Here is an 8,728-nt window from a genome sequence, read left to right as displayed (position 1 = left end):
CAGTGTGGAACACAGGAAGGAGGGACCTGTGCCACTTCTCAAGGCTGGAGCAGGTGGTTTACATCCACCCCACAAAGCCAGGCTTAAATCAGTCCTGGAAATAAATTTTAATAAAGCCAGGAAATAAATCCTGGCAGCATGCTGCTGGAAACTGTCTTCTGCAGCTTGGTGAACCCACTGCTACAGGTGATCTCAGATGTGCCAGGGAGTTTTGGCAACTGTGTCTGGTTTAATTGTTCAACTGCTACTTTACCTAAAGGCCCAGCCTTGGATATGTCATTCAACAGGAGGTTCATCTTTTGGTGGAGAAAACACATCCAGCCTTCCAGGCAGGGGAGAGAGGCTGCAGCAGTGGATCCCCCTGTGATAGCATAGCTCTTGAAAGCAGCACAGAGATGGAAGAGCAAGGCTGGGGGCTATTCAGGCACAAGAAGCAAACCCCTGTGTTCTAGAGCCAGACTTCCTGGTTTTTAGCATTGACAGTTTGCAACACTAAATCTGTCTCATGGGTAAATGAAGTGAAAAATCTCTTTGCAAGAACAGACCTGGGAAAACCCTTGACTGCTTATTTTATTAGTACTCAGGAATACAAAGAGCTTAAACTCTCCCCACACCTGGCTGTGGCTTGAAGGAAGAGCCTTCTCCAGCCCAGCCATGTGGCACAAAGCCCATGCAGGCGTTCTCCTCCCTGTGCTCAGCTCCTGCCTCCCTGGCACAAGCTGTGCCCCCACCATGGTGGCCACCGTGACCTGCTGCCTCACTGGCCCAGGATCCAGACCTGGATGGAGACAGCTCAGTGGAGACCAGTGCTTTCCCTCTTTATCCCAGGGTGGGATAGGGATGCATTGGACTGTGGCCCCATCTCATTTTCCGTGCACCAATATCTGGCAGGCCCCAGGGATGGAGAAGCCAGCTATGCCAAGGGAAAAGCAGGGTACAAAGAAGGAGAAAAACAGGAAGAATTGAAAGCTATTTCGGAAAAAACCTCACAACAAAACCTCGTTGCCTGAGCATGCAGCTGTTCCTCACTCGCCTTCAGCCAGCCCGTGACCAAAGGGTGCTGCCCCTCCCTGATCCACGATCTGCCCGTGACCAAGTGAACTTGTTGCAGGCTTGGGAATTTCCCATCTTAAAGACACTGCAGGGAAGCCAGGCAGCCTCAGCTGTTTGTGGATTTTGTCACAGGGCAGAGTGAAAAACTGAGTGCTAAGAGGAACAGGAGGTAACCCCAAATGCTGTGGCCTCCCTGCAGGGAGTGCAGACACCGGGTTAACACAATGAGTTATCAGGTACAGCAGTGGATCCGTGAAGCTCTTGGCAGAGGAGCAAGGAGATTAAAGATACCAAAATATAAAATTATGGCAGGGCTCACCTACTATTTTTCCTCCCCCAGTCAGGCAGATTTCACATAGGACTCTGGCATGATGGACTGCCTTGGATTCACAGCAAAGTCTGGAGTAAAGGCAGCCTCAAGGGAAACAACCCCGGTTTTTTTATTACTTTGTTATTACTATTTCAATAAAGCTGTTTGCAAGGGATTAAGCAGCAACCCAAACACGGCAGGGACCCAAGCAGCAAGGAGTTTGTGGTTTGACAGTCAATGCACTTTTCAAAGTGTTTGCTGTGAATTTTTTTGCACATGCTGCAAAAATTCAATGGATGGTGCAGAAGCACCAGGCAAGCAGCTTGGCCTTAGGTCTTGTCCCAGCAGCTTTGGAAACTCCCAAGTTCCCAAATGTCCCGAACTTTGGCCCTGGCCAAAGCTGACCTATGCAGTCGGTGAAGGCAGGCTCTGTTCCCCAAACCCAGGCCCTGCTTGGCTGTTTTCTGCACGAAAAGAAATTATTTTTCAGCAGGAATCTCAGCACAGACCCAGGGAAGAGCAGAGGAGATGGTGTCAGCTGCTGTTGGTCTCTTCAGCTGATGTCTCTCAACCTCAGAGACAAAAGTAAATGAAGTCAGCACAGGAAAAGTGCTGATGACTGAACCAAGGTGTGCTCCCAGAAAGAAGCTCTTCCTCACACCTGCATCCCCCCCACGGAGGGGATTTCAGGACTCCCCAGGCCTTGGGTGGGGATGTCAGCAGGCTTCATGGATGCCAGCAGGTTGGGACGGTGCTCAGGAGAGCTGATATTTGGGCGTGCTGGGGCGTTAGCTTCTCCCAGAAAGGAGGGCAGGGGGGTTTGCTGACACTGCACACGTGTGCTTGATGTCTGTGAGGAAAACTTCTGGGAAGTGCCTGCATTCCTGCGGGGTGCCTGCAATGCCTCCTGGGCATCTCTCATGCTGAGGGGCTGTGCAAAGTGGCCTGTGCCTTTAAAATCTGCCGAGGTGACATTTAGGTGGAAAAAATGTTTCACCATGACCATGGATATTGTTTGTATTGTAATTGACCGAGGAGAGACACAGAGAGAGAGAGAGAGAGAGAGAGAGAGAGCGCAAGGGAAAGACCTTCCTTCCCTCGAACAGGTTCAGGAATTTTTTCCACTAATTAAGAAGAAAAACAAAATGCTTGCACTGGGAGGGGGATGGGAGGAAAAGGGGGTCTCCCTGGTGTCCCATAAACCTGGTAGCCATGGACAAAACACCACAATCACAGCAGAGCCTTGCCCTGGAAAGTTTGAGGCAGTTCTGGCCAGCTGAGCAGAGCAGGAGCACACCTCTCACTCACAGGGGATCCTGCTTTCCAGCATCCCAGGCTGGATGAGGAGCAGCTCCTTCCCAGAAGGATGCACAAATCCAGATGAGGCTCTTGCTCCGTGAAGGGCAGGACCATGAAGGGCAGCAAGGTGACAGCCAGTGGTGCAGGTTGTCCCCTGGGAGGGATGTGGGATGCTTTACACATCAGAGCATCTCTCCAGCTGCAGTGAGATGCAGTCAGATGGCTGTAAAAGGACTGAAATAAGTGTTCCTTACATTCAGGTTTGGTTGGGACGAGGCTCTCCTGGCTCCACTGAGGCAGGTGTGAACAGCCCAGTAATTGAATAAGGCATTTTCCCAGCATGGCCACCTTCATGTGTGTTAAATGAAACAGAAAGGAGCAGCTGAACAGGATCTGCAGTTTTTTCCCCATGATACGTATTTTCCCTTTTCCATGGATAGTCCCACGGGGTATGCTGTGACCTATTGTTGTACTTATTTATTTACTCAGGTCTTGTAGATGATTTCAAAGCTCATGGCCAGGAAGGAGCAGCCAGATGCTGTTGCCATGTGGGACACAAAATCTGCTCCAGTTTCCCACTTTGAACACAGATGAGAAGCCAGGTGCAACCCCCAAACCCAGGACTGAACCCTGTTCCCTTTCCTCCCTGCTCTAACCTAGAAAGTGGAATATTTCATTGCAAGTTCATCCCCTGTGGTTTTTCCCAAGCAAGAGGTTAGCTGATTGGAGTGGTTTGGGTTAAGGAGCTGCTTCTCTTTTTGGGGAAAGACCAGGGTTGTGTGGAAGGGTGTAGGTGTAGGAGAAGCTTTGGGTGCTTGGAGATTTCCTGGTGCCAGACACCACTAATCCCTGAAGAAGGACAGCCAGCAACAGGGGATTCTTTTTTTCCCCCTAGCTGGAAAATGTAAATATTTACGAGCTTGGATTAAAAGATCCTCCAAGGAATCTGGGTGCATGTGCACACCCACCCAGGAAATGGAGGCCCTTAGGCAGCAAAGGCTGGGAGCTGGCACGGAGCTCCTGTGCCCAATGTGGTGCATTGTCTGCGCTGTGGTGCAGATGGGGAATGATGTCATCACTGCTGGCAGTGTCCCTGGCGTTTGGAACACTTGTGACCACAAATCCAAAGTGTCACCAGTGTGAGCTGGGAGTAAGGTGGGTAGGTCCTGAGCTTCAGGTGTGATCAGTCCTCATGGAACCGGAGTAGAGGGAAACAAGGGCCTCGTGAGACCTGGATGCCTGTGCTCAGGCAGAGCAGGTTCCAGCTGCCGCTTCTGCAGGCTAAGAGAGGAGGTCACTGCACTGCTTGAACTGGGGAGAGCAGCAAGGTCTGCTGCTCCCCAGTGCTGGCAGGACCTGGCTCCCTGCACGGGAGAGGTCACAGTGCCAGGTTTTGGCAGTTAGTAGAGGTCCTTGGACAAGGGCATATGCACCTCAGCTCTCCATGGCTGGTAGGGGATGCCCAGAGTTCCCATCCACAGGTTTAGAAAGGACCTGAGGAGACTGTGAGGAGCTGCCAGATTCAGTTATGGAGAGACACGGTGAACTTGTAAAGGAGTGGGGGGATGAAGGTCAAGCCCAAAGGAAGGACTTGCTTTTTGGGAACTTTTTCTTTCACTCCTTTCCACCCCTCACCCAAAGACCCCTCCTGCTTGCCAGGAAACTTGATCGGGGCAAGCATTTTGCCACCTGGCTTATGCACGCACCAGTCAAGGAAACAATTCTCCAGCTGAAAGAGGAAATCTCCATCCTGGCTATTTCCAACCTCTATTGTTTGTTACCCAACTCATGCATTACACAGACCAGTGGGCAAGGCAGCACGATTGCAACACTATGCATGTGCTTTCAGACACTTAATTTTAGCATTGCATCCTCTGATTTGTGGTACTGAGAAAACCCAGTTCTAAGGAAAGAGGAAATCTGTGTTTCTGACACTTGATTTTGACCATAAAAGGAATCAGATCATTCAAGTGACCTAACAGGTTTAGTCATTCACACTGTAATCTTCTGAGTCCAGCAAATCCCTCCTGGGGTTTTCCCATTCCCAAGGAGCTGAATTGCCTGGGAGCTCTGGGCTGGGTTAAAATCCTTGAGTGACTGGAGCTTTTGTGCCTCTGATTAAGCTCCTGATCTTTGGACCTTTGCTCTGGGCAGTACAGAACACATGCACTGGCCTTCCAAGCAATCTCAGGATGGGACTGACTTTGCCATCAAGTGTCACACCTTGACACCGTTTCTCCTGCAGACCCAAATATGTCTTTAAAGCACTTGTCAACATGTTGTCCAAAATCTTCCTGCCTTTCCCCAATAACAGGGCTCTCCTCAGCTGCAGGTGTGAAAGGCATCTTTCAAAGAAGTTGAATGGAATGAATTTAGGAATAAACAACTCTGGAGCAGCACTGTAGGCTGAGTTCTAAGTGCAGAAGCCCCCTTTGCCTTGTCCTGCACACAGCAGTGCCCTGCAGCACAGCTTAGTCCCCTCCCAGGGAGGGGTAAAAAGGCCTTCCATGCTAGGAAGAGATTGGGATTGATACACAGCAGCTCTTCCTACAGAAACAGGCCCTGAGACAGCAAGGACCTGCCTCCCTGCTGAGCAAAGGCACCTTAGCTGGTGCTGACTGCAGTCCCCACAGATTCCCTGACCTGGCATTGCAGGGATTCCTCCACCAGCCATGCAGCCAAGAACCACGCAGACCAAAATCACAGTGCTTGTGGCAAGCGTCCAGCCCCAACCAAGCAAGAAGCAAACCCCAAACCTTGCCAGCTCCTCACCCCACCAGTGCCAGGGCAGAGGCACCGGGCTCTGAGGTGAGGCTGAGACCCCTGCTGCATGCCCAGCCATGGGTATGGAAACTGCACACAGCAGGTGTGGCTGCAGGGAGGTCTGTCACCAGGACTCCCTTGAGAGCTTCCCAAAAGCCTCTCCAGGCCTAGATATGGCTGTGCTGGCCACTTCCTAAAATGCAGAAGCATCCTTGGGGTTTTTTTTTTTTGAGATCTTGCAGACATAACATGCTTTCAATTCCTCAAAAACAATGTTCTGCATGTGACCAAAGGCACTGTCCTCTGTCCTCCCTGGGGTCCCTTCCCCTTCCCATAACACATGTGTGCAGTTGCTGGTGGGAGCCAGGGAGTCTCCTTCTTCTTCTTTTTCAGTAGTCAATGGGGCTATGACATGTGCCTGTTTCATTGAGAAAGGTACCAGACCACAGAAGGCTGTGAGAGGGGAAAGTGGGAAGCTGGAGTAGGTGGAACAAGGGTGTGCTTTAAAAGAAGAAAGAACTCTTTCTTTTTTCCAAGTACCTGGTTGTGCAAGACCTGAGAATTGTGATTTGACTGTAGGACAAAACCATCATGACATAGCTTTGGCCGAAGGTCAGCACTTGCCTTGTTTGGTTTGGCGTGTCAGTGAAAAAAAGGAAAAAAAAAAAAAGCCAGAAAGAAAGAGAGAAAAGAGGTCTTGAAATATCTGAATTGCTGATCCTGGCTCACCTCTGCAAGGGTGGAGGAGCTGGGAGCAGTTTGAGGCAGCCAACAAAGGGGCATTCTTGGGCTCTGTGCTTTCTTTGGGAATGAAGCAGGCCTGTGGGGGTTTTTCTGCACCCCCAAGAGCTGAAGCAATACTGAAAGAAAGAGAGTGGCGTCCTCCATCAGCCTGATGGTCCCAGCAGTCACTTGGGTGTAGGGGTAATGCCAAGCATCCTTCACTTGTCTGGGTACAGTGAGAAGTGCAGTCTGACTGATGAGTTGCAGGTTGTGGAAGAGCAATAGAAATACGATTATTGTGAGCTGAATTCAAGTGCTCACGCCAGGGGAACTGCTGCTCCAGTACATACCTGTCCTCCCCGTGCACACACACCATTGGGAAAGAGAGCTGGGCTTTCTCATCCAGTGGGTGCCCTGCTCTTCCCACTGGGCTGTTTTTCAGTTGCAGGCCAAGACAGGAATGCCAGGAATGTGAAATCCCGGCACACTGCCCTGTGTCCTGTCCCGTCTGTCCCCCCCCCGGCTGCCCCCCGCTTCCCTGGACTGTCGCAAGAACAGGATATTCACCCGAGCGACGAGCGACATACACTCACACACGTCTTGTTATCAGGAAAAAACACTCAGTCAGCGTCTGGAATGGGCTCTCATTAACTGTGTGGCCACAAGGGCTTCCCTGTGGGGCCGTGGGGAAAGCGCTCGCTCATGATGGGATACGGGCAAGTGGGCAGCAGTGGGTCAGATCTTCCAAGGCCACCAGCATGGCAAAGGCTGGAGGTGAGCATCGAGTGCCAGCACAGCCATGCCATCACCCCCAGTGGTCCCTTTCCTCCTGCTCTCCCTCCTGGCAGAGCCACAGGGTGGCAGGGAGAGCCTCTACAGAGCGGAGCATCCACCCCGGTGCAAGGTTTCACCCCCTCCTTGCTGTGGTGAAGTTGCCCCCAGCCCCATTTCCCTGCGTCGGCCACCCTCAGTCATGTCAACAAGTCCCTGCTTCCAGCACAGGCTCTGCAAAGACGTCCTGTCTCAGGTAAACAGGATCTCGCAGCGCTGTGTGACCTTGTTTACCTCCCTGAAAGAATTTGGCTGGAATTTTTTTTTATTATTTTTTTTCTTCCTAAGGGCTGGTGAGTCACCCTGCAGAAATGTGTGCTGCCTTTCCACACTGACTCACCTCTCTGCCCACACTTCTGCCTTTCCCTCCTGCCCCCCAGCTCTGGGGCAGTCGAGAAGCCCCTGTTTAAATGATGACGCAACGCACGGACCGGTGCTGGTGCTGGTGCCAGTGGACCTGGCAGTGGCAGCTCTGCCACAGGAAACATGGCCAGGCATTGGGGCAGTCCCTGTGCCAAAACACAGGAAAAGCACCAAGAAATTACCCCGTGCATTGTCAACTCCAAAACCACCAAAGAAAACAAAACAAAGCAAAAAAACAACCAAAAAAAAAAAATTGTCCTCACTAGAACAATTGCCCAGAAGAATAGAAAATAGAAAAAAAAAAAAAGAGGCCAATGGACCTGGCTCAATGCCAGGACCGTTGTTTTCCTTTCCCAACACAATGCACGTTAAATAATACTTCCTTCTCACAACAAGGCTCTCCTGGGCCGGTTTTTGTTTTTCTCCCCTGTGTGTGGGGGTCGGTGAGCACAAATGGCTCCCAGGAGCTTCAGCACTGCAGGGCTGCTGCTCATCCTCACTGCCATGGATTGCCCACTCCCAGCACTGCAGAGGAGTGAGGGCCCTGCAGTTGGGCAGCTCGCCTCCCCCTCAGCTTTCTGGTGGGGAGCAGCATACCCTTGAGCACTTCTCCTGACCTCTCCCACCACTTTGCAGGATTACATCTCCAGGGAAGCTAGGCAGCCATCCCAAACCACTGCTGTGTAACCGTTCTCAGGCTACGAAGGCATCCATACCAACTTATCACAGCAGCCATATCACACATGCTGATTTATTGCCAGATTAAATGTAACAGAGTAAGAGAACAATGTACTTTACATGGGGGATGAACAGCTTCATGACATTTCAGGCTTCCAGACTGGAACGAGGGGAATCCCTGTTACTTGCACCTTGGCTGTTCAGTTCCCATTTGCCTTGCGGTCAGTTTTCTTTCCTTCGGGATTTCTCTTCCCAATGACAGTGTCACTGGCACCCAAGTGACTGTATTTAAATGTCTGTGTTGTGAAAGAATCCAAGTAAAACTAGGTTTGTTTATTCTAACTTCTTTCCTGAAAGATTTAACATCTGAGATACCAGTCCTCTCTTTGTTGGCAGTCAACAGTCAATCAACAGTCCCCAAGGGGCTGATCAGATCCATATCTCTTTTGTCTGAGGATTGTTGGGATTGCTGATTAAATAACAGGTGCAGGAAAGAAAGGAGTTGTCCCTCTTTAAACCAAACTGAGGCTTTTGTACACAAAATGACATCACTTTAGCTGTATATGCGTGTCCTCACATTTCTGCTTTCTTACATGAGGACACAGGCTGCTGGGCAAAATGGACCTGCTGGCTCAACGCTCAGTCAACAGCTCTCTCAGCTGGCCAGCCCTGTCCTGGCACAAGGCAAGAGGGACAGATGCAGCAGTG

Source organism: Haemorhous mexicanus, chromosome 5 (assembly GCF_027477595.1).
Source record: "Haemorhous mexicanus isolate bHaeMex1 chromosome 5, bHaeMex1.pri, whole genome shotgun sequence".
In the NCBI taxonomy this organism is placed as follows: domain Eukaryota; kingdom Metazoa; phylum Chordata; class Aves; order Passeriformes; family Fringillidae; genus Haemorhous; species Haemorhous mexicanus.
Note: the sequence above shows the minus strand (reverse complement) of the source record.